This window comes from Tauraco erythrolophus, chromosome 7 (assembly GCF_009769465.1).
Source record: "Tauraco erythrolophus isolate bTauEry1 chromosome 7, bTauEry1.pri, whole genome shotgun sequence".
NCBI lineage: Eukaryota > Metazoa > Chordata > Aves > Musophagiformes > Musophagidae > Tauraco > Tauraco erythrolophus.
Genome location: NC_141471.1, coordinates 28,509,471 through 28,536,205, shown reverse-complemented (window position 1 = coordinate 28,536,205; position 26,735 = coordinate 28,509,471). Strand labels below are relative to the sequence as shown.

The 26,735-nt window shown below is 41.3% G+C and overlaps 1 long non-coding RNA gene across 1 annotated transcript; it reads left to right on the top strand.

Annotated features, from left to right (window-relative positions):
• Positions 1 to 16,491: 16,491 nt before the first annotated feature.
• Positions 16,492 to 22,691, top strand: LOC104375410 (uncharacterized). Its single transcript, XR_015222264.1, has 3 exons — positions 16,492 to 16,622; positions 20,497 to 20,590; positions 22,253 to 22,691. It is a non-coding gene; the product is annotated as an uncharacterized LOC104375410 (long non-coding RNA).
• Positions 22,692 to 26,735: the final 4,044 nt, after the last annotated feature.

Below are 26,735 nucleotides of genomic sequence, written 5' to 3'. Positions count from 1 at the left end.
GTAAGTAAAACGAAATGCAGAAAGAAAAGTTGATCTGCCTCCTTGGTTTGTTGTTCTTTAAATGAGGCAGTGATCCTGCTCCTAATGAGTAACGCCAGGGACAAAAGAACCGGGAGGCAGGAAAAAAGAAGGCATTTAGCTTAGGTGGGAACTTCCCAGGAATTTGAGAGCAAAATCCTGCTTTTTTGTGAGCTGAAACTGTTTTCTGAGTTTTTGCCTCAAGACAGTGCAACTCAGACATTAAAAGTCTGTATTGCTTAGGGAATCAAATCACTTGCTACAGCCTCTGGAGTAATTATTCCTGAAACAAAATATATTTCAGTCTTTTCACTTCTATTTAAAAAAAAAAAAAAGTTAAGATAGTCAACAGATATGCAATGCTAAGGGAATTTGTTTGTAACAACAGTAAGAATATAGTGAGATCCAAAATACTCCAGGTGGTAACACAGAGGCACACAAAACCTCTGTCCCTCGGATATTTCAATCTTTTGGACAAAAAGCCAGCTGTCACAAATCACTATCCTTTAACACTGAGTGGCTTCACTGACACTTCCAGCTACTTCGTGCACCAAGAGCCAATTTATACACTACATCAGCTTTTAACTTTTTCTTTTTCCCTGCCTTTCGGAGTGATCCCTATTTATCTGAATTCCCACCCTTCTTTTCTAAAAGTCGTTGTGTCGGAATATTCTGGGGCAGAACGTACTCGCTGCTTTGAATCAGGGATTGAACAGGCCATGCCCCAGTGCTGTTATCTTGGCAGTATTTCACTTTCATTACAGAAAAAAATAGATGTATTGGATGTCTAATAATTATTGCTGGTGTTAGTAATATTAACATATTTTTTTTCAGCTCTTCTTATTTATTTACATGACCCTGTTTGAATCTTAACATATGTAAATTAATAAAAAAACCAATACAGCACTCCCTTCCAGCTTCACTTCTCTTAGTTGCTCTTTATCTATTGGTGGGACACAGCCAAAGGATATAGCAGGGGCAAAAAAATATTTTACAGGTGGGAACTTGATTCCATTGGGAGAAGAATCATTTGCCACAGCCAGCTGTAGTAGAAGACAGCTGGACCCCAGTTTCAATCGCAGGAAAACCTTGTGAAGCAGGTGCAGACACATTTCCATAGAGGAGTCACTTTATGCACTGCCTTGCAGCTGCTTGCATTTTCCAAATGCGAGTCAGTTGAGGGTAAGCAATTTCCCACCATGCTTCTCATGGAAAAGATATTCCAAGGCAGTAACTCTCAACCTTTTTTATTTTTTTTAATGTGAAAACCTGAAAACCCTTTCCAGGGCAGAAGTGGATCAGGCTGAAACCTCCTAACAATTTGCTTTTCATAGGGCTTTTTGCAGACTTCCCTACAGTAGTCCCCCTCTCTTTTCATTCCAGACTCAGACCATGGGTTGAAAAACATTGTTCTGAAGTTAGTTTTAAAACTACAATATAAGGGAATGAAACAGAAATCCCTCTGTAATATACTACATTATATTAGAATATTTTAAAACTGCAGGGAAAAACGATGTTTCACCAAAGAAGAAAACTGTAAAGTTATTTCATAGGAATTCATAGGGACATAATCTAATATTGACTTCAGAAAAATGTAATTGAGTCGTAATCGATTAGACAATTTAAAAGCCTTTAATGAGTTAAAGATGTGATTTCTTCATGGTTGCATTATGGTTGGATAATCAATTTCTTAGAGACAAGACAGCAAACACTTAACCTGGGTTACTGTGCTGTGTCCCCTGACAATCCTCAGAGGAGATTGAGTTTTTGAAGCAATTTCACTTTCTCTGTGTTGTTATTTAGATGTGAGCATCAAAGCTGTGCACTCCTAAAGTTATTCATGTGAGGATTAACTTCTCGAGTCCTTCTTTACTGTCGTAAACACGTCAGATTGAGATGGGTTGGTGACCGTTTTTTTACTATAGCTCTTTTATTGTGGTATTTTTGTCAAGTATCTTACAGGAAAAGTGTTGGAGTTTGCAAGTGTACTTTGGGGATTTAGACACTTCTTTCCTTCTGTGGCATTATACAAGTAGCTCCGTGGCATCTCAGAGCATAAAAATAACCATCTATGGATTTGTAACGAGCTGGTTATCTTATTTCCCTTTGTAAATCAAATTAAAGAAACAAACTGGGAAACGTCTTGTTTGAAGGATGGGTGTGTTTTTTTCAGGGATTGCAAACAGACAAAGTAGATAAAAGCTGATATTAGCATTCTTACGTTTAGTTCCTGTGACTATAGACATTATAGACATCAACCTGTTTAATATGAATACCATCTCTATAGCCCTCACAAAATGCCCATAGTAGGCTTTATGCTGGTAATAAGAGCTAAACTGTGCTGTATTTCATTTCATTCCCGCTGATAGCATTTATCAGCAAAATCTGGATTTTAAACCCCCCAAAATATGCAATTTAAGCCTCATCATAACTGGACTGCTGAGGAGGAAAGTGAGGGGATTATCTGGAGCCTGGAAACACAAATCTAAGAGCGTATTGTCAGCGTGGGCTATAGGCTTTTTGGCAAACGGTAGTGTAAGCTTCAGCTGACAGGCCTTTTCGCAACTGACAGATGAAAATATGAAGCTTAAATTCTTCATGACAGATAGCTGTGCTGAATGAAGAGGCCAGTGGGACAGTGCTGGGCTGGGGGTGAGAGCAACATATACAGGTCCTGTGTGCAGCGCAGGGTGGCTCTTTGTAACTCACACACAATGGCTTCTCCTTAAGACTCTCCCACTTTGCCGAGCAAACTGTTATAGCAGGCTGGGGAATTTTCTCCCTCCTCTTTTTCTTTCAGATCAACATCTTCTCTTTTTTTTTTTTTTTTTTCAGCAGATGAATGCTGAGTCTTAAAAGACAGGGGTGGCAGATTAAATTTAATATGCAGGCATGAAAGATGTTTCCTGGATGCTTCTCCATCGGACCTATCCACCCAATCTAACATGCTGCTATTGTAGGAAGCTTATTCAGTGGTTTATGAACTGTGCTTAATCCTTAGTGATGGCAAGCTTTGTCAAAAATTTTAAAAACAGTCTTTAGAAATGGTTGCTCCTTTCTGTCAGCACCCCACCCCTCCAGCCTTGCCTGCTCACAGGATTGCACTCCCACCCAGGATGCCCCTTGGTGCAGGATGGGGCTCCTGGAGCAAGATGGAGGTCCTGGAAGCAGAGCTCAAACCAGCCTCTGCCTCCAGATGTGGTTTTGGGGTAGCAGGGAAAGCACAACTTCCACTGCTGTGGTTCTCCGCAGCCAGAGGCTGACAGGGGCCGTGGCTGCCTTTGCTTGCTGAGCCACCTCCATCCCTGCTGTCTAGCTCTCTCATGGCTCCACCACCAGCACTTGCAGCACCTACCCACAGTGAGATCACTCTTCTGCGGTCCCCGGGAGCTTCCTCAGGGTACAGCATTGCCCTGTGGCCATGCAGCTTGTGTACCTGCCACCATCTCCCATCTGCCAGCACCCGTTTCTAAGCCAGCCTTCCTCAAGCAGTGTCTCAGCTGGAACACAGCTCAAGGGAGGCTGGCTTGGATTTCCCTTGAGCCATGCTTCGGCTGAAACACAGCCTGCCCGGCCACCAGCCCGTTTCCTGGCAGGGAAGCTCCTGGCTTGACATCCTGCAGGGCACCCCACCAGGTGAAGGCAAAGGTCTCCTCTGGCCTTTGAGTCTATGAAAAAGAAGAAAACACCCAGGCAGGTTTTGTTTGTTTGTTTATTTCCTTCCCCTTTGCAGAAGGAAAGGCCCTGCTGTTGTGGTCTCCCTTGTGCTTTCAGCCTCTTTACTGTACTATAAAAACGGGAGACAGGAGCCAAGAATAACCATGCACAGTACGGCCTCTGGCCGATCCCGGCGTCATCACCTCCCAGAGTTCCCACTGAAGTCAATGGACTGTAGAATCTAACCCTTAATATTTGTCTTCTTTTATACAATTTGTAATTATCAATACCAAAAAAAAAAAAAAGAAAACCCTAAGGTAATATGTTAATTCTTACCAGATGTACTGTACATATCCCTGTATGCTAGAAGCCTGGCAGGACTGCCATGTCACAACAGACATTTACTGAAGTACCTGGGGAAATGTAACAAAAAGTGTTAGTAGAAAATGGTCTTTCAGCTAAATTACCTAATATATTTGCTAATGGTATCTGATTTAAAAGCCATAAAAATACTAAGTTAAAAGCACATTAGAAGATGTGGTATATTTATAAGTGTTTGTCACCTTGGCAACAAAAGCGAAATTCCAAATCTAACACTAGCTTTGATGGGCCAAGACCTTTGAAAATTGATAAATACCTGCTCTTTATAGCAATGAATCTACTTTCAGTGAAGAAATACTCCACTGTAAAAGGAAGTTCTTCATTGCATAACAGGATTTCTGCTAGTTTTCAGCTACGGTTTTGCCCTGTATGCCCACCGTAGTATAATTATTTTAAGTCTTTACAATGAAAACAATACATTTTCAAATACGGTAAAGCACTGATCTTGTACTCTTTTTTGTAACTTCAAACCTTAATTTCCTGTATACGAACTAGGCTTGTTAGCATCGCACTGAGCTCTAAGCTGGCCTTGGTCAGTTTGCAGATCCATAGCTTGGATCTGATGGCTGTGATGTGTGCTTTTTTTCTTCCTGCCTAGGAACAGCTGTGCCACAAGCACTAAACTGTACATGCCTTGATAAATTTAGGGCCAGTTTCAGCTCTGCTTTCCTACATAGCATAAAATCCCATAAAACTGTGCTTTAAGATGAAAATAAAAGCTATTTGCTCACTTGCAATACAAATTCTTTCAGTATATTACCTCTGCATGCAACTGGGTATAGATCCTCACTGTGTTAATTCTCAAAGCTCCACCAGTTTGCCCATGGATCACTGGTGGAGAACACTGTGATAGATCTACACAAAGAAACAACAGTAAACAAAAAGAGGACCCCCTTCAACACTGCAAAGCTCTGTTCTGTGTGGTGATGGCAACAAGCTTCTGCGAGGAACCGGGAGTCAAAGTAACCATGAGAAAGAATGTCCCCAAAACTGAGCAGAAGGGTGTGGGGTTATGTGTTTTCAGAGGTACACAGGCAGCGCACTAACAACACCCTTCCTCTGTCGAGGATTGTTTCCACAAATTTCCCTTCTTGAGAGAACAACTACCAGCAGCCCGCATTTGCCAGGTATCGGTAAAGTTAATGGAAGATCCTGATGCTGTCCCAGAGTAAGCCTCTCATTTGGCCTCTTCTGAGATGGAGAAGCATTGCCCACCATAATTGCCCTTCACCTTGTAACCTCACATCTGATGGAATTGATTAAAGGAAAGCAGAATTTGTTGTATGTGGGTAATCTAAGCAGAAGCAAACCCCCTTGTGTTCAAGGGCTCAAAATGCCTTTAAAGATTAGAGAAGCCTTTAGAGAGTTTTAGGTAGTACTAGATTAGACACCGCTGAGCATCTCCTATCCCTCTTTCTCTTCCTGTTTTGTAGACGCTTTCATTTTCCTTCTGCTGTTGATTCATGAGGTTGACAACTGGCCAAGAAAGACAAAGCGGGCATGAAAATCAACAGGAAAGGAGAGAATCAGAAAGGGCATGTGAAGGGCAAGGAACTACTGGAAAGTGGAACAAGTTTCCATCAGCAAAATTATGTTGGGACACGCTCAGAAACATGTTTTGCACGTTGGGCTTGTGAGATGGAAGTACCTAGGTTTTCTTTAGGGCACAGTAAAGCACAGCTGAATTGTCCATGATCTCAGGAGACACTGAGTCGAGCTGCTCGGAAAATCTGTATTTATTTTTCATTCAAATCAAGTATCTAGGGGAGAGAGGAAATGTGTCAATATCAACGGAAACTTTGGAGAAGTTGCTTTGGGAGGAAGAACTTTTCATTTCAGAGTTGTTTAGGACATCTCAGTATTGGTGCATAATTCTGCTGTCCTTAGTCTAAACTAATTCTTTTTTACATTTCATAGGAAATTTAAAAATACCTATTTCTATTCTGATTTATATTTCTCAGTGGAAGCAGTGGTGACTAACTAGTTTTCATCATGAGCGTACTTTGCTTTTGTTAAAATCGATGAGTATTGAGAGTGTCAATCAGATTGGACCTCCAACCTTCTACAGTGTTTCAGAGGATTGAAGAACAGGCCCACAGCTCCATCCATCTCTAGCGATCCATCCAGTCATGCCCCAACACCTCCTGAGTGAACATCTCCAGCGAACCATAGAACTGACCTTTATATTAGTGAAATTGCTTTCTAGCAAAATACATGCAATTTATATGGAGCTGATAGAGCGTCTATTAAGACAGTGGTTAATAGACGTGGTTGGAGCTATTTTTCAAGTATTGATAATAGGGTGGAAAAAGGGTTTCAATTAACTGAGGTAGCAAGAGTCATATGGATAGATACATGCTTTTACACTCAAGTGCACAATTTTCACTGATTGATAAACCTAACACACCACTTGAGACTATATTCTAGTTACACCACTTCACCATTAAACTCTTAATTTACCCCCAAATGAATAGATTAACATTAAGTAAACTCTACTGAAAATTTGTCCAATTCAGTGAAGCTTTAATATAAATTTGTAACAGTCATAAAATAAAATTAGAATTTATCATTTGAAAATCATTATTTATAATGTACAATTCAAGATTTCTATGCAATAAGGGTTTCAGATGTGCTTCTTAAATAAGTTTATGCAAAACTGCAAAGGACCATCTGCATGTACATAGTGTAGTACATATGTATTTAACATACATAACTACCTGTGTGAATATTAAAAAAGTGATTAAATTTTATTATGATTACCAGCCACATTGCTTGAGCAAATTTGCATTCATAGTTTTTGTTTGTTCTTACATATGCCTCAAATAGACTGGATTTTCCTTTTGTTTAAAATAAATAAGATAGGTTATATGATTGTGTCAATCAAAAGAGCATTTTATATGCTGACAAAAAAATAACTGTATTATAATGGCATTTCTGAAAGTCATTGAAAATGCATAGAAGGTGGAATGACCTTAAGAAGAGGTGTAAAACCGGTATTGTTACAGGATTGTCAGTACTGTGGGCCAAATTTTGAGGAACCTGGAGTTCTGTGAACAACAGACAGCTGAAACCCACCTTGTAACATCTCAAAGAATTTGGACTTTGGTATGCAAGGTTTGGCTGGACACAGAACTAAAGGCCAATTACTACTTGCTTTGTGCTTTTAAGAGAAGATGGTTTTCCGTTATACCCAAAAGACAGCTGTCACAAGTCCTTGGTGAATATTTGGAGATCTTTTAGGTCATTAACAGTATGACAAAATACAATGTTTCTAAATAGTATTGTATATCTTAGTTAGGAATTCTGAATATCTGACAGCACAGGTGAGATCTATCTACCTCTCTCTTTTTCTTTCAGTATTAAAAAGCATATCCATTTTTCAATTCTCTTTTTAGCTTCGGGTTTAAACTCATACAAATCAAGAGCTGGGCATTTGCATGTATTCAGTTACACTGTGCCAATAAATCATGCATGTGATAACTGGTTGGGAAATCAAATTCTAAATTTAGTCATATTTATGGGAATTGAGGAGCCATTGCTTCAGTTACATCTCTCAGATCTGGATGCAATTGTTTATTTTTCCTTGTGGTTTACATACAGCCTGCATAAACAGTGAACATACAATTTCAAACCTTACTGTTTTGGTTTGGTTATACTTTAGACGGCAGCCACCTCAAACCACTTCTGAGGCAAGACACAATGGCAAATAGGGACTTTTCCCTACAGATGACAAGGCAATGAAAGACAAAGAACAGAATTATTTTTTTTTTATGTGCTGACTTTTTATATGGCCTATAAATCATTTGCCATTAATGTACAAGAACTTCTGTGAAGATGGTGCCATAGCCAGGCAGAATGATCCAATGGAGAGGATCTAAATGTCCCAGCACTGCAGAGACCTTGATTCTTAAAATAATTAATGTTGTCTTAACTTTGAATATATTACCAGTGTCCTGATAGGAAGGAAACTGTTCTACTGACTAAAGTTATGCATCTTACCAGTCAGCACAAAACTGTTACCTTAAAACATAGATATCTGTTCTCAATGGTTTTAGTAAAGTCTGTGCTACTAAATGGGGAAAAAATGACTTTGTAGGTTTGCAAGAGCATGAAAACAGATTATAAAACAATCTTTCAGACCTCAAAGATCTGATCCGCAGAAGTGCTCAGCATTGGCATCTTTGGGTGTTCGGGATCTTTCAAAATCAGGCCCAGAGCCTGAATAAGAATGTCACCACAAGACATTTTCATGCTATTTGCAGATTTTCTTTACAATACCTCCAGCTTTTGATTGTGCGAAAGCCTTAAAAGCAAATCAGAGAAAAGACTCCCCTATTGTGTATTACAAAAGATGCAGCCAGAAACAGTAAAACTGAGAGCGCTGTTTCCTAATGCACTCCTTCACATGACAATCAGTTTAGATCTTTTACTCTCCTTCTTAGCTAACCTCAGTAACAATGTACTCAAATCTAACTCTTTTTGCTGTAATATACTGCTGTAGGTGATCCTACCTACTTTCAATTTACTTTGTATGTTAGAATAATAATTAGCTCCACTGTACTATCATATGAGCCTGCTTAATTGTACAGTTTACCTACTGTAGTTTAATAAGTACTGTACACGTAAATATATGAATTTCTGTATTCGTATACAATGTAGACGAAGTGATTTTATATATATACCGTGTAAAACCATCGGTTTTGTAGATCGATTTGACTTATGCTCACCATTTACACTGCTACTGTTTTCATAAGCATTCCAGCTGTCACTGGTGCTATCGTATTTGCTATTGGGCTAGGAATTACAGTTACAAAAGATTTATGTGCTTTGGAAACCAAGTCAGGAACAGAGCGAGTCTGTTTTCCAGGGTTTTCTTTAAAATGCCATTCAGAATAAACGCCTATCTAACAGAAACAAAAAGGACTATCAGTTTTACACTGTTGTGCGTATAACAGCCCAGAGTCTGCCCTGGGCTGCACTCATGTGCTGCAAACACTTCTTCACAGTCCATGGGTGACCAATGTTGAGGAGCAGTGAGAAGCAAGGAGCAGAGAAGGGCAAGGAGTGAACTGCAAGGAGCAGCAGACAGAAACCACCATGTCTCAAACCCAACCACCTGTCCATCACCTCACTGAAGGGACTGGAAGGGAGGGAAAGTGAAAATCAGCGTTGAAAACAAGGGGAGTTGAGGTGAGGAAGGAGGGAGGAGACGTGTTTGTCTGAAGTTGAGCCAGAGGAAGGAGAGAAAAGGTGTTTCCTTGAGAGTTTGTTCAACAGTATACCGTTTCTTTTTTTCCCTCAATACCCAAATGAGTAACTAAAAGTTTGTGTTAATTGGCAATAAATTAAGTGAAATTCCCTGAGCTGTGACTGTGTTGCCTGTGACACTGCCAAACAGCTGAAGGACAGCCAGGGCTGGTGAAAAGCAGGCCCCAGGGGATGGGAGGGCAGCGAGTACGCTCTGCCTACCAGCATGGAAAAGCCAACATGCAGCAGCAAGCTCTGAGTGACATGTAACCGCCACTGCCAGCTCCCACCAGACACGCTGGTGAAGCTCCTGGGGGGAGAGCTTAGCTGATAAGCAAGCTGAACAGATACAAGATCCTGGAGGATCTTTGCCAGAGGAAAAAATGTGGCCAATGAGGGTGAATACTGTTACCCGAACTTGTAAGAGATTATTTACGTCCCCTGACTTTCAGCACAACTATGGGGCAAGTCTTCCTGGGCTCCTAATATAGTCAGAGATGAGACAAGTCTCTTCAAATTGCATTTCAGGGCTGATACTTAACCCAGGTTCCCTGAATTTCCACCTGGAAGCGCTCATTTAGCTCTGTTTTCTGAACTGAGAGTCCAGAGGGGCTGTCTGGCTGAGTAAGCTGCCTAAGGTGAAGGTGGCCTGAAGTTTGGTGGCCCGACTCTTCCCCTTGAAATGGTCTGGGTATCAATAAGTCCTTCAGCGTGCCAGGACTGCTAATAAGGAGTAGCCCTGCTTACTGCTTACCTATCAAAACATCAGAAATAATGCTTGCTAATTCTTCCCAAGCGACAGCGTTTTATTTTATGTGGGGCTGAACTTCATCCTTGGCCACACACCTTAGCCTCTATCTAGATATATAAAGGCAGAAGGATGTTTTAAGTGGAAAAAAAGGCCTATTCTGTTCACCTGGTTCCTACTGATTTATAGTAACCTATCCAGTGAGTATCTCACGTTGAGGTTACCACAGTGTAGTATTCTCAGGATAGACTTGGAAGAAATAAACAAAGGCAGTTGTGCAATAACATGAAAAAAACACTTCAGCACCAATAGCAGTTGAGCCAGCGTACGGTCAGAGTGCAATTCAGTCACTTAAACGTAGGCAACTGGTACCATTTCAGAAATGCCCGGGGTATTTTGTCCCATCTCCAACTGCCATTGGGAAGGGCCAAGGTCTCCCAGACTATATCAGGCAGCCCTGTGTTTTAGGGCATCTTGACTGACATTAGAAACCTTTGTTTAGGCAACTGAATTGTACCCTGACAGTCTTGATATTTGCATGGACACGCAAGTCATGGTGAACAGTACCTAGTAATGAATCACACTGTGATTAACCCTTGTATGTTCAAAACATCGATACAATTTGCATTGAGGCTCAGTGATAACAATTCTGCTGATATAGCTACATGGAATATATGACTATCCCAAGATTACTTGGCTTTTCAAAATCCAGTTCTGGATGCATCTCCTACTGTTCCAGGACATAGAGCTGGGAGGCCAGAGATCAAGCGGCCAGAAAACAAAAGGGGAACAACATATAGAAAGCTTCCTGCACCCTGTATGGAGGAAGATGCTAAGGAAAATAATGGTGAAATCTGCTATGATGGACTGAGAGCAGAAGAAAGATGATACTGGGAATGGTAAACAAAGACAGGAAATAGCCCGCTGGTGGTGTTAGTTCTTGATTAGGAGCCTGTTAAGTTTTGGCTAGAGGGCTAAACCCAAGGAGACATTTTGTCAGCCCAAAAGTGGAGAGAAAACAGAAAGACAATAGAGTAATTAGACAGAGGGAGAGAGCAGAAGTGAACAAACATATTGCCCCTATTACAATGACACACAGCTAGAGCTTTGTAGCAATACTGCCCAGCTGCCTTTAGACTAACTGAAAACGAGAAAATACATCAAACTTTCTTTTGACTGTCAAGGGTAAAGAGAGAACTGTTTCTTTTTCAGCCACTGGTAACCTGATAGCTCGCCACAGTGTATTTCACATAAGGAAGTCTGTAAAGCAACATCTAAGTGTTCCTTGTGATTAATATTCCTTATGATCTCCAGCCACCTAATCGCATCCTGACCTCAGTGAGGGTCAACTGTGAGAAGGGATGGGCTGTGGGAGCAGGGTGGGCTACCAAGAGGTGCTGGTGAATGATGGAGCAGCTGGAGAGAAAAAGAGGACCTCTGCAGACGTGAATAAATAAATAGTGGCAAACCAAAGGCACTGACCTCAGGAATAATGCCACGGGTCCAGAGCTGCACAGAGCTATTAAAAGAAGTGGGGCAATCCATTCCTAACGTCCAGATGCACTAAATGTAGGATATGCTTTTTTCTCCAATTTAATCCAAAAAACTATAGCATGAAATGCAGCGCTATCCTGAGACAGAACAGCAACTCTGAAGAGATTCTCAGGATGCACGAACCAGTGCTTGGTCTGCTGGATATGCTATATAATGCAGGATATATATTTTGTATTGCACGGTTACTTCTTGCATTTTGAATGAAAAGCACATGGTAATAAGCTTTCCTTCCTCTTTTTTTCAGGGACTAGGTGCTTTCCTGGATATCTAACAGCCCGGACTGTAAGACAGTCCTTCTCCCAACCAGATAAACTGTGTGGGCATTGCTAGTCTGAGCCAGATATGTTCGAGCTGGTGGTCCATCGGATGTAGTGTCTGTGCACACAGGTTTCACGTTATGTTGATGAGGCCAGCTGGATCAAATACACACAGTGCCAATTTTCTTTGCAGCATAGAGTTTCTCTAAATAGTCACTGTTTGGTAGCCTGGCACCATGCAGACCTCCAGGCCAACAGTTTACCCGGGGTGTCTAATATCCTTAACCTGGCTCTGAGATTTTTTTTCAACAGGACACCTTTAACTGCTTATAAGCAAATTAATTTCCAATCTGTTATATTTCCTCTTCTTAATCTTTTCCTCGGAATATGCTTTCAGCCATTAAAGCGTCCAAATCGAAGAAAATGTGCCCAGGCATCAAAATGACTGATAGTCCTCCCCCAAAAATCTGGAAATCTGAACTAGTATACCTCACGCATTTTTGTTTCACTTTGAAGAAAAAAAAGGGCTCTAATTCAGAAAAAATGCTCTATTTCCATTTTTCATTTATGCAAATTACACTGTGAATAAATAAATCTACATAATCTCACCTCCCTGCCAGACAACTTGCAGTAACATTTGCCAAGAGAAAGACAGGCTTTTCTGATACTAATGCATAAAACATGCTGAATAACAAAATTAAAACAAATCATATTGAGTAAATAGCTGCTGTGCGGCTCTGGAGAGAATAATAGAGGGACTGATGAGCTACTCAGGACTGTCTTGTTCAATTATTTCAAACATGCCACCAGTTAAGGGTACATTCAAGTTAAGGTTTTAATAGAGATGGCCATATCCTGAACCACTGAAATCTATAGGAAATTTTTCCTTTCATTTCCATGGAACAGGCGTGTAGACTTCTCTGCTGGAGCACTCAATAGTGTCAGGCTGTTGGTCCTGGAAGACCAATCTATTCAGTGTGTAGCTCCTGCGCTGTGCAGGGGCTACAGCTCCACAGAAGCAGATCTCTCATGCTGTTTTAGGAATGTAGGAAGTGCTTTCCCTAATTTGATCAAAACTGTTCCTTGCTCTGAGTGTGCTCTGTCCATGTGATATACAGGCTTGGTGACTGTAGAGATTGCCACCAGTTTTGGGACTGCAACAGCGGAAGGATAAACCAAAAAGCAATGGCAGTATGTTTTGATTAGATACCAGTGCCTTTTCCCAGTCTGTCTGCACAGGGTAGGTGCTGAAAGGCAACTCCTATTCTTGATGGTCCATCTAGAAACTATCAAACCTTTCAAATACTTTTTCACACTGTAAAATCTATTCTGGGCAGCTGAATCCTTATGCTCTTTTGTCTAAAGAATTAAGACTAGTCAATGGGGCTAGGTCCACTAAAAGGCCTGAGTATTATAAACTGCATCACCAAATTTTCAGACGCTGTGATGCTTTGTGGAATTCAAAGATGTCTTTTCTCAGTGGAGAAATGTAAGTTCCTACATGCTTCCTGGAGGCAGTAAGGTATGGGATACACAAAGCCTACAGGCTGAGTAGGAAACTACCTAAGAATGACAGAAAGAAACCTTAAGAAAATGTGATTTAAGATCTTGCCTCTGCTAAGAAATCACAGTCACAAGACTGGCACTAAAATCAGTGTTTTCTAACAGAATAAGTTCTTTCTACTTGTTTACTGTACAGTCTGGTAGTTAAGAGCATACATCTGGGATACGGCGTATGATCAACATCAACTGCCAGGAGAAATTCTCTTTGGTGGGCTATTTGGTGTTGCAGACTGAGTTATTTACTGGTAAAATCTGCTCCATCATGAGTGAAAATACCTGAATATACTTTGGAAGAGAGAAAAAGACTGACGCTCAGATAACCAGCAAACAGCCTGGTGGTTGTGGCACTAGGCTTTGACATCAGGTCAAATCCAACTTGGACACAGCGGAGATTCGAAGGCAAGCCTGTCACCTTGCCCACCGGGCACTTCTTCCTGCAAGGTCTAGTGGGCTGGCTGGGAGAATGCCTCGCAGATCGGGTCCTTCAGGCAATATAGGATGGACGTACCTTGACGAGAGAAACATGGCATAGCAGATACCTCTTCCCTTGGAGAACTTACCAGCAGGGAGTTAAAGGGTTTGGGGAATTACAGTGAGGTCTGCATGCATGCATTCATCTGCTAGAAAGGATAGATAGGTAATGTAAATTCCAGGCTTCCCAAGCCTGCGGTATTGGATTTAAAACAATGTATTTAAAGTTTTTATTTTAAAATGTATTATTTTAAAGGAATCTTACAAGTAAAATAGGTAAACCTGAAATGCTTCTTGTTCATATTTTCAAGCTCATTTCTAATTGCTTGGGCTAGAAACTTATTTTTCTCTTTTTAAACAAGAGCTAATCTTACTTAACCACAAAACTCCAGAAACTACAAATTTAAAAGAATCATCAAAAATGTTGATATTTATGATAAAAGGAAGAGAATTTGACACTATAGATTTTTGTGACAACATAAGATTGAATTTGGCTTACTGGTGACAGGGAAATACTCGGCTTCACAGACAGCAAATGCGAAGAAGGACTCAGATTCGAGACTGACTGTGGTGAGTCCCTACATAAGTAAGACATTGCTTAACAAGTCCTTGATTTTCATTGTTTCCCTGTGCAGTGGCCAGCCATATCCCCTAAGGAAGTACAGATTATTCTCTCTGCTGGCACTCCGGAACTTCCTAACTAGCAGTTCAGCAGAGAAGGAGGAGAAAAGGGGGTGAAAAGGACTCTCTTCTCCACAGCAGATATGTAGGTAAAGCTGCCAAAACAAGCTCAAGCTCCTTCCTGCTCCAGGGCTACTTGAAGCTACTTGTCCATAGAAGTTTCCAAGCTACGTTTTTTTCTTAGATAATCTAGGTGCAGTTGAGCATCTCGGCATTTCCCAATGTGCTGTAAACTCTGCAGTATAGTTCTAGGTTAGGCAAAAACTAAAGGGTTGGAGTATGGGCCTTAGTAACTGAACGATCGCAGATCTTCGCAAGCTTCTGATATGACAGACCCCTATCCACTTTATGACTTTATCTTGTACTCACTGGATAGAGTAGTAGGGTATCTGTTATTCAAAAATGCATAGCTTGCTAAAAATCCCAGCCAAGTTATAACTAGATTCCACATATTGATTTATTAGAGTTTTCATAATTTTCGTAATCATCAGTGTCAGTCAGTCCTTCCGTCACATAAAAATAAAATGTGACCACTCGATTAGACCTTTCATCTGGCAGAAGGGCTCATTTTCCACCTTGCCTTAACTGTGGCTGCGTGCCAGAACATGCTTATAGTGGGTTGAAACTGAACTATATATGAATTCCCACACCAGTCATTTGTTCATTGTTTCACTGACTTTAAATCTAGGACATGGTATAACCCAGCTGTGCAAGTCATTGTCTCGTGAATCAGCTTCTCACAGAGCAAGGAGAAAAAAAACCCAACCCCTCCAACAATCTGGCAGTACTGCTACAAGGTGATCGCCTAGAGAGAAGCCATCAGAGCCACCACACGCACAAACTTGTTCAGGCTAGTAAGCGTTGAACTTTGCCTTTGTTTAAATCATCAACAAAATCTAGAAAAGTGGAATGAATACACTTTGGAATATTTAAAAACCAATGCGTTTCTATTTTTCATGTAACATCTAACTTTGTTCTTACTGAAGAGTCATAATCTCTCTTTCAAGCTGCTTGCTTCTCTGATGTGATGGACAAGGAACTGAAAAGATAGTAAATTCGATGTAGGTTTTGAAACTATGCCAGAAGAGAAAAAAAAACCGAGACAGGTTATAGATTAGGCGGCCAGCAGGCCAACACTTGGTAGGTTTTGCCTGAATATAAATCAATAACGAAAGAATATAAAGAGAACAGATGCGTTCAGTAGCGGCGGTGGCTTGTGCAATTTCACCTAATGCTGGACAGATTTATTCTGCCCACAGCACTGAAAACACGTTCGGCACTTTCCACACAGGCTATCTTTCCTCAGCTCCGGTCCGTGCGGCACGCCGGCCAGCTCTGGGGAGCCCGAGCTCGTTCCGGAGCGATAAATCTCGCTGCCACCGGGCCGCCCGGTGACCCTCCGGTCTGGCAGCAGCAGGAGCAGTTGCGGAGGGCGGGAGCACGTACACGAGGCGGCGGCGGGCGCACATCCCGGTTTACCGCCTCTTCTCTTCCCAGCCCCCCAGCACCTGCTCCCTTACCGCGCCCCGCAGGTCACGGCGGGCCGCGGCGCGGCTGCAGCCAGGGCTGCCCAGCGGCGCCGGAGCCGGCAGCCGGTGGCCGGCGCGGCCGGGCGCTGGGACAGCGCGGCTGCCGGCGCAGAGCCAGGGCCGGCGGGCGGCCGGCGCCAGGGAGGCCGCCCTGAAGGGACCCCTGCGAGAGGCGGGCAGGCAGCACGGGACAGGGCCGGCCGAGCCGAGACAGGCCGGGCCGGGCCGGCGGGAAGGCAGGGGAAGGCGCAGTGCGAGGCTGGAGCAGCCCACAGCAGGACGGCCCCGTGAGGGGGAGGAGAAGGGCGGCGGGGGCGGGGCCGGGGCGGGGCGAGGCGGGAGGCCGCGAGCCGGCTGCGGGCAGGACGCAGGCGCGGCGGCCGGTATCCCATCAGTCTCCGCGCGCGGCGGGACGCGGTCCTTGGGGCGGCAGGCCGAGCATGTCGGAGAAGAAGCAGCCGGTGGACCTGGGGCTCCTGGAGGAGGACGACGAGTTTGAGGAGTTCCCGGCCGAAGGTGCCGGGCGGGGCGGGGACGGAACGGGAGGGGAGGGTGGCGGCGGTGGCGGTTCCGCCTGTAGGCCGCGGCCTGGGCCCGTCGGCTGAGGCGGGGAAGGAACGCGCGGCCTCCGGCGGACGGGAGCGGCCGCGGGGCGGTGGGACCGGGGCGCGGTTTGTCAGCGGGTCCCTTCCGGCAGAGCAGTCCATAGGGCCTCCGCGGCGGTGCGATGCGTCTCCGCATGCACCGCTTCGGCGGTACGGAAGCAGCTTTCCGGTGCCCCGCGGTTCCTGCGCCCCCGCCCCGGTCAGGCGTGCGCGGCCGCAGCCCCGTCAGAGTCGGGGTGCAGCACGAATGTGCTGCCTGTGTCCAGCTGTGCTGGTTTCTCGGCGCTGGGCACATCGCACGCGAAGTGCTGTGTCATCGTGCGAGAGAGCTGGGAGCAAGTGCAGGAGAAACTTGGTGCGTGTCGGCTCTCGCAGTGAGGATCGCTAGGGAGAGGGGGGAGAAGGACTGGAAACGGGGTGTAAGGAGGAAAAACGTGTGAAAAGGAAGTAACGTCCTTCTTAGTTACTGAGTCTCTTTGCCTTTTGAAGCACAAATATTTATGTGCTGGTTTACTTTTCATAGGTACAAATATATTGAATGAGGAAGTTAAATCTGGACTGTGGTAAAACAACCCGATGTCCTTTTACAGATAAAATCGTGAAAAGATCCCTATTGAGGCATGATTGTTTCCTCTATGTCCTTAATTCTGGGAGTTGCCTCAATCTGTGGATAATGAGAAATGACATAAAACTTGATAGATGAAACGTCAGGGTGTTTTTTTCTGTAATGTCTTCATTATATGCGATTTTTTTTTTTTGTGGCCTTACAAGCCTTAGGTGTTCTGTATCCTTCAGTACCAGTAAAAATAATATTTTTGCATTTACTGAGGGAAAAAGTATTAACATAGTTGAGATGACAGCTAAACCAAACTGAGAAGACTAGCTCTTCTTTTCCATACACTTAAATAAAAATGTTTATCTTATTTAACGTAAATTAAATATTGGCAGTAGAGAGGAAGGAAGTCTTTGAAGCATGCTTCTGAACCTTGGATTGGTCAGAGCACTGAATTGCTGTTACTGAAGGTGAAATTAATTCTACTTCAATCTAGCTGTACTACTAAAACCAAGTACTGTGCAAACTTTCCGAGTAGAACAGAGATTTATTACAGAGCGACCACAACGAGGCTTCTTGCTGATCTATCGTGCAAAAAATAAGAACCTCTAAAGAGGCCCATTTAAATCTTCAAGTGAGATAAGTGTTGAGAGGTTATAAAAAATGTTCAGAACACTTTGAACATTATCTTCGGTGCTTAAGAAAGAATAACGATAAATATGTACTCAAACCCATGCCAAATTGTTGTCCTTTCAAATTAAACCACCACTTTCTATGCAGCAGAAAAACTTTGCATTCTATTACCCAGTTTTTATCCAAAGGAAATTAAATAATGCAAACTTATGTTAAGGGATAAAAGCATTGGCTTTTTGGGAGTTTCTTTTATTCTGACTTAAATTTTTTCTTGAAACAATTTATCAAATCAAGTTTATGTATCAAAAGCAGATGTGTCCTATTTTTATAGGACACTGTGTTTGAAGAGTAGTGGAAGTAGAGCACGATAGATTCAAGTGCATGCGAATCTGCCACTTAAGAACTTCTTGTACAGTGCTTTTCAGAATGTAAAATGTAATGAGTATAATAATAGGAGTATAATAATAGGATTTTAGGCTTTTTTTATTCTCTACTGTTAAAACTCTTGTTTTCCTTTCCCAAGGGCAATATGTGGCAATCAGTGATCAGTTGTTTGTTTTTTTTTTCGGGAGTCCAGCCATGACAAGTTTATCAAAATTGATTTTGTAATTTTGGTTTATATTAGTAATGCTTAATGGTAGCAGACACTCAAATGCTCTTATGTTTTTATCCCAGATAATGCTGGGATTTTTTACTTTTATTTAGTCACGGGCATATAATGTAGCTGGGAATAACAACTTTAATATGCAATTTCGGGGTGTAGTGTCAATATACAGATACTGTAGACTCTTGTAGCTACAGCAGTGAGAATGTAATTTAGGCTTTACTTTAATAGTGTGATTTGGAGCATGTTTTCACAGTCCTCCCAACTGACCTTTTATGATTGAAGCTGCTGTTTGTTGTGCTGCATACTAGTCACTAGGATTTTTTTCCAAATTTGTGGATCTGGGCTACTTCTATGTTAGTAGATAGAAAAGTTTGACACTGTGTTCGTTTTAAACTATTTTGAGCTTTGTTTTTTGTGTCTCTGAAATTCAGATAGATGATGAGTTGTAAAGGTTTTTTATTTTGACCAAAAAAAAAAAAATCCATTGCATGTAAATAGGCAAAGCTTATTGCAGATAGTTCTAAAATAAAAATCCTTCCCTTGGAGCAGCTAGCAGTACAACTAAATTAAAATAACACATTTTTTTATACTGCATTTTTAATTCACCTTTCCTTCCCAGTTCCTTTTTTTGGTGTCCTTAGGACCAGTAGGATTTCTGTGCCCCCCCATCTATTCCCATTATATAATTTATTTGAGTAGGGAAGTTTAATTGTAATGCCTTCTACATGTGTGTGTCTTTAATCAGTTAACAAATGGATTTTCTTGTCCTGATAAATCGCAAATATTAACTTTGTTGCCTGTTGATGTTAGAAAAAGGAGGAGACAATGCAGGGACCAACCCTCATTTTTACAGAGTTAGTTGTTCACAGCAAATTAGTATTTAATCTTTTATGCTACCAGCATTTTTTTTTTCCTCCCCATACCTTCATTGGTGTTTAATGTTACTTTGGGCCGTAGTCTGGATGGGCAGCAGGTGGCTTACTGAATTATAAGGGGAAAAATAACATTATCTCTTTAAATATCCTAACATACTTTCAGAAATACAAGGTCACAAGTGTCAAAATTGGGGTGCTTCTTACTTTGGTAATGGTAGAAAAAACTTGGTGTCAGTCAGTAAAAGAAAACTGGGAAACTGTGTGCCCTAGTGAAGTAAACGGACTTGTATTCACACAGCAATTGTGAGCCTTCCTGAATCCTCACTTTTGTTGTTTGTCTAGTTTGATCGTCATTTTTTTATATAATAAAGTGTTAATTGGATGATCAGTGATTTGTCAAGGGCGATGTGCCAGATTAAAAGAAAAATAGAAATTGAGGTAGCAGATGGACATTTAGTGTCTTGCTTCTGTAAGGAAACATCTTCTGCTGTTTGGGGAACCCAGAAGTAGCTGGTTACAAGTAGCAACTGCTGTTTGCAGGTGCCTCTTTCAATTTGCCTTTGCTTCTGCACCACAGATACGTTTTTGGCCTTTATCCATAGACTGTCAGCGTCTGATCTGATTGAACTGAGGATCTGTGTGTATGTGTTTTGGCAAAAGCATTTGATACATGTTTACTTTTTATCAGAAAAAAAATATTTAAACTGGAATTTATGACCTGGAATATATATGACCTGGAATTGTACACTTTGTTGAGCTTTTAGGAGTCAAGTACTCAATAGTACCTTCTTTTTACAGTGATGCTACAGCTTGTCCATTTGTATGCAAGATATCCCTTACAAATGTGTAATTCTGCAAGCCATGATGTGAAGTTTGTAATGATTTTTTTTTACCAAGTTTTATTTTTATTATAATTTAAGAAATAGTGGAGGTTTTTTAGATCTCTGTGTTTTTTGATCTCATAAACACTTTAACAGAAAAGTCTGGATTGGATTTAAGAGAGAAATTTGTTACCAGCTGAAGTCTACCTTACCCAGAGGCTGAGCTGATCTGTCAATAAGACACAGCACCAAAGCAATGCACCATAGAATATTTAAACCTCTTTTCCTGTCTCTAGATTGGACTGGTTTAGATGAAGATGAAGATGCGCATGTCTGGGAAGATAATTGGGATGATGACAATGTTGAAGATGACTTCTCCAATCAGTTAAGGTAATTTTATTTTTAACTTTCTCTTCTAGAAGAAGATAAAATATTTAAAATGGCATTGTTTAGTTAATATTTGAAAGTTTGAAATCTGCTTACTTTAAAAAATGGAAATCTGAAACAGAAATAAATGAAAGCTCTGCTTTGTGCTTTTCTATCTAAAGCATTTCAGAACCAGACTTAAGAGATGACAGCACAGTTTGAAGTACTGATCAGTTTTTATCTTTTACTAATTGTATTGTGAGCCCTGAATTACACCTAATGGCGTTGAGGTGTTCCAGGCTTTGGCGCTGTTACACAACTGAGTACAAAGATCCCCGCAGATTGTGATACAGTTGACGCTTTTATCAATTTAACATGAATAAATCCTTTTCTAAGGACTTCTCTACATGTCTGTGAAAATTCTAAATTGTACCACAAAGGCTAATAGCAAGGGATCCAAGATTATCTCTTCTATGCTATGTGGTATGCAAAATGTGGTGTTAAAAATTTTTTTCTGTACCTTCAAAGAACATTGCTGTTCTTTGTACAAATCTTTCAGAGAGCAGTTATCTATGTTAACGTTAAGGTTCCCCTCTTGTGTGTGATGAGCATACTGTTTATGAGTAACAGTGGCAGAGTAATTGTTCATAATGTGCTTTAAAAAAAGTGATTACCATTTGGATACCTCTAATCCAGTTTTTAATCCTCTTTGTCACTTGTAGTTTCAGTTAATCCTTTACTGACGCATAATTATAACTTAAATTGTTTCGAGCATCAATACAAAGTCACATTTTATAACTAATACCTCAGAATGTTGCGTGACGAGCACACTGCCTGTAATACAGCCTGATTAAACAGTTCCCTTGTTTCCGGTGAAAGTGATCCTTTATGTAGAAGATCCAAAAATGGTCTTTGGTATAGTTGTTTCTTGAAAGGTTGAAAGGCAGTTAAACTGTAATATTGGAAAACAAGTTGATATGTAGTGAAACAGACTTTCAAGGGACAGTGTAATTCTTGATAAATACAGTTTTATCTTCAATAACTGTGGCTTAATTGTGACCTGTAGTATTGGTGACTGTATACTAGTGTTAAAATGAGAGTTGGCAATGTTACTTGGTTGCAGCATGTTTTTATTTCATCTTTAGAAAGAAAGTGCTGCAGTCCTCCACTTCTAAAATTCTACTACTAAGTATGTAAACTAACCTTAAAAGTTTTCAGAGATTTAGACTACTGTAGATTCACATATGCTAAGACTAGGAAATAAAACTGGATGCGGTTCTGGCTGGTGTGTTTGGAGGCAGGTGAGAAGAAAAGTGGGGACAGGGCAGGAGCAATAATGTTTGTGGTTGCTGACTTGCTGTCTTTGTCAAAACTAAGGGGAGCACAGCAATCCTTTTCTGTCAGAATTGTTCACTGGAAAGTGTATTGCACCAAAATAGCATGTTCTGATATTTTTATTTAAAACAAACAAAGAAAAAGCTAAAATTAGTTTGAAAAAACATGCTTTTATATTGCTCAGATTATTGAGCTCATTGGGTTGCAGGAAATCTTGAGAATAACTGGTATAAGATAATATTTTTTTTCTAATATGTCTGGAGTTCTGCAGTATATTTAATTTTTAAAAATTCAAATGTCTGTCAGTATTGTATCTGTATGTTTTAATACAGCTATCTTTTTTCTATACAGAGCTGAATTAGAAAAACATGGATACAAGATGGAAACCTCATAGTTTTTGCTGAATATGGAGTGGTTTAACATTGAACTGTGGATAGACTGTATTGGGAGAAGAAGAAGAGGTGGCAAATGAGAAGACACACTTAGTTCATTATCTGCTTGGATTTATTATTGTTTTGTATAAAAATAAAGTTTTTAATCTTAGCCTAGTTGTACGTTCAGCCTCTACTAACCTGGTAACTTGTATTTCGGTCCTGAAATGCCTTGTGCGACAGAATTCACGGATTGACCTAGGATGCTACTAATGATCTTTCAGTGGCTGAGGATACTGCACCAGTTCCCGTCATGGGGAACCAAATAAGTATTACCAGAATGAAGACTGGTGAACGTTTCTGTCACAGGGTATGTGGAGATGTCAAAAAGAAATAAAACTCATGTATTCTGTATAAAATGCAGCAGGAGTAGAAAGGAGTTTTGGGGAGTGATAAAGCTTATTTTGCCTCAAGATTTTATTTCACAATGACTTGTTTTATTTTTGTTAGTAATTTCATGTGGGTGCCAGTTTGATAGCCTTGAAAGATAAAATGTACTTTAAAGGGTATCTCGCAACAGCAGAAATCCAAACTCTCCCATCTTGTCCTATCATTTCTCAAGCCTGTTAAAGCAGAGACCTCTCTGGAGGTGAGAGAAGTTCTGTTCTCATGCTTTTTTAAGTCTATGAATCTCTGTTGAAATTGCCTCCAATTTGCCAGTTACAGCAGTTCCTCTGTATCACACAAACATGCCTGCTGAGAACAGAAATCAAACTTCCAACTCATTTCATGGAGGCCAAAAAATAGTTGCCAGAAAGTTGCATCAGGAGTGGCTGGATTCGATTACTCTGAACTAGAAAACAGAAGGTGGAAATTAGAAAACCTATTACCAATTCCATGAATCCTTCCCAAAGGAACTGTTAAAGCTGGTACCCAAAGACGTAGGGAGATATGGCAATCCTGGAAGTGTAGTCCATGACTGCAAATTAAATTATTTTTTTTTAATAAAGGGGCAAATACAGCTATGTACTCATGGAATTTGAATTAGCTGCTTGTTTTTTTGGCAGTTGACTGTAGAGAAGCGTAATTGCTATTAAAAGTGAGCTTTCAAAATAAAGGTATTAGTTGATGGACATGCAGTAATGGTATTAAGTGCTTTAACCTTGTTAACTAAATTAGTATGTTATGATATAATTGCATTTATTAATTTATTAATGCAATTTGCATTAATAATTGCATTTATTGATGCAATTTGCTAGGAAGCTTCCCCCTTCCCCAGTTTACTTAGGCGGTGCTGTATTTAAGGTGGAGGCAAGATTTGCTGTGACCATTAACTGCTTTCAGAAGATAGCTTTGTAAAGACTGAGACCTTCTACTGCCATCTGAATGGTTGTGCAAAACTAAGTGTTTCAGATGGTGTTGGGTGCCTTCAGGTTGTCCACTTCTGTTCTGCTTGAGGGAAAGAGGAAAGAATAGGGAGGCCCTGTCACATAGGTGTGCCCTGTGCTCAAGTAAGTGACTTGTTTGTATTGAAATGTGTGGCTCACGTGGCCCAGTTCAGTAGAATAGAAAGTCTTGGAGTTCACATTTTGGCAAGTAACAAATGAGAAAGCCTGTATACAGAGTGGCAAATAGCAATGCAAACATCAGCAAGTTAGTGTTGGGAGTTTTAAGGAAAAAAAGTATGTTCAGTACGGTTCTGGGATTGGTGTTACTAATACATCAATATTGGGAAGTTGAATAATGAGACTGGCCAAAAGAAGATGGCAGAAGAATTACGGAGACGTCTGGAGCAATTTTTGGATAGGGCCAGCTGCTTTCCCTTACATGATTCTGGAAACCTGGCTACAGCAGCCCTGTCCCATCAATTGCTAGCAGCAGGAGGAAGCTATGGAAGCAGAAAAGCACCTTAGCCTTGAGACATCTTAATTTTTGCTGAGCCACAGTTGTCTTGTGTTAGTATCTTTTTGTGCTTTCTTCACAAAAGCAGAGTTGGAAGGGAAGCCTAGGCTCAGGTAGTCTGATGGCTCTGCACCCTTGCAATAATAACCTTCAGCTGCTGGAATGTGGCCTGAAACCCCCAGCTGGAAAAACCAAAAAGCAACCTGCTTCGAAGGTCGGTCTGATGATACGGTCTGTGTGATGCTGTCTGCGTAAGAGAATTGGTTGCAAGGGAGTAAAGAAAAAGTCACGTGTGAAGTGGTGTGAGAATGTAGCTTATTGCAAAATTACGTGCTTCATGGCGGCTGGTGGCCCGTATGATTGCTCCTCTATTCTTAATTTTTTTGTCCTCAAGTGTATTGTGTGGTCATACGGTTCCTCTTATTTTAAGCTTTCTGGTATAAAAATGACTTGGGAACCCTTCTTCAGATAGGCTGTTTTATTTCTTTCTAAAAATTTTCAAACCCGGTTGTTTTTGAGACTGAAGCTGGTCTTTTTTATCTGTTTTTTTTTTTTTTTTTTTTCTTTCCACCTTTGACAGCTTTGGTGTTCTAGGGGAAAGCTGAGATGGCTATTCAGGATGTCACCATAGCAATTCACTCTAATTTACCTGTTATACAACTTTAAAAGGAAATAATCTTCCCATACGCTTGGATGCTTGGGGTTTTTAGGTTGGATGTGCTAGGACAGGTTTTCTTTGGAGGTCTTCCAGTGTTCCCTGTTAGCTGAAGAATGCATGAAGTGTGGGAGATGGGAATGCTTTTGTGGGGCGAGGGAGAGAAGACAGGGATTTGGAAAGGAAGATCTACAACCTTGCAAGAGTAGGAACGTGGTGGAGAAATGCAGGTTTGGCAAAGACATGAGTGCAGGAGAGGCTGGGTTTTTTAGTTAAGAAAGAAGGTCAACATGGAGGGGGGGGGACACGGGATGGGGAGTGGATTATCATCTGGGTGTGGGCTGCTGGGTAGTCTCAATTCTGTGTTGTGGGAAGGAGATTCAGGTCACAAAGAGGTTGACATCCTGTGTTTGGGGACCTAACCTCCTCGCCAGCCTGTCCCTCAGCTGAGCGGTGAGGCTCCTGGACACAGTGTTGTTAGTGGAGCGTCGTTAGTCTGAGCTATGCTGGAGTATGTGGCATGCGTCTACAGGTCTCCACTACATGAAGATTGAGACAGTGTTTTGCAGCGTGAGGAAGGTTGACTTGCTCTGGCCCAGATACTGAGGATGAGGCAAAGCTGCAAACTTCAGGGGAAAGCTCTGAAGGGTCCGTGGTTGCTCATGAGTTTGGCTCACTTGCTTTACCTTGACCTTAGGAAACTATACGTGTGTAAGAAGAAATGCAAAGTCACAGATAAGGACACAAAATGGTGAGCAGGCAGAATTACGGCTGGCTGGAAAGCCTTCCGTTCAGCTCTTTTGTCTCAGAAAGCCCTTGCTGTTTTCCCATCGGGTCCCCACCTCCCTCAGCTCGCTTGCACAGCAGCACCAACAGCTTCCTGAGATACTTTCTGCTCCTGGTCACAGCGTGTCCTGTTCCCCTCGTATTACACTGTGTCTTTGCCGTGTTGTACAGAACGAGCAAGTTTGGGTCTCCGTGTCACAGCAGTCTGTGTGCTTTGCAAAAAATGCTCTAATGCATTTTCCACCATCCCTAGGAGACAGAGAAATGTTTTCCCCTCTTTGAAGCGTTCGCTTATTTTCAGTGCTTGGTGTGAGAGCCCAGGACCTCACGTTTCACTGGTTTCGGTAGAATGTAAAATGCTCCGCACGTTCAAATGTTTCTTTAGCTTCAGTTACTGCTGTGCATATTCAGCATTTCTGCCGATCAGGATTTATGGGGTATCAAGTCAGCCACCCAGAAAAGGAGGAACACGCATTACAACCTTTGCAGCTTGTGTAAGGAATGAGGCAAAGACTTCACAAGTTGCTGCCTTCCCCTGCTAGCTTTTTCTTGAACCTTGTTTTTTTTTACTCTGTTTTTTCTTGAACACTAACGAGGACTAGTAAGTCCCCTGTGGGAGGGAGTGAGTATAGGAAAATATACGATCATAAAATTAAAGGCTATGAGAATACATATGCATGGAAAAAGGAATTTATATTGCACAGTTACAGTTCCAGCATTTCCTATCTTCTAAGTGTCTGGCTTTACAGCCCTAATAATAATCTTTTAATGCAGGTATGATTTTGCGTTTGCATAATAATACAGCTAAATTTGATTTAATTCCAAGGCATGCAGGGAAGTAAGAAGATTGATGCCCAGAAAGTTTTTTTGTGATGCAATTTTACTAAAGAATGAATGTTATGTAACATTTCAAACACACCGAGATCCTTCAAGATGAAGTGTGTGATATAAATGTAAAATATTTGCAAACTATAATTTAGCAACCGCTTTTAAATCACAGTCAGTATTCCAACCTCTTACATGCGGTGGGTGAGATCCTTTGTCAACAGAGCGCTAAGGGCAGTGAATGTGAGATTCATTAAGTAATTATATAGGAACATTAATTTCAAATTAATTTCAA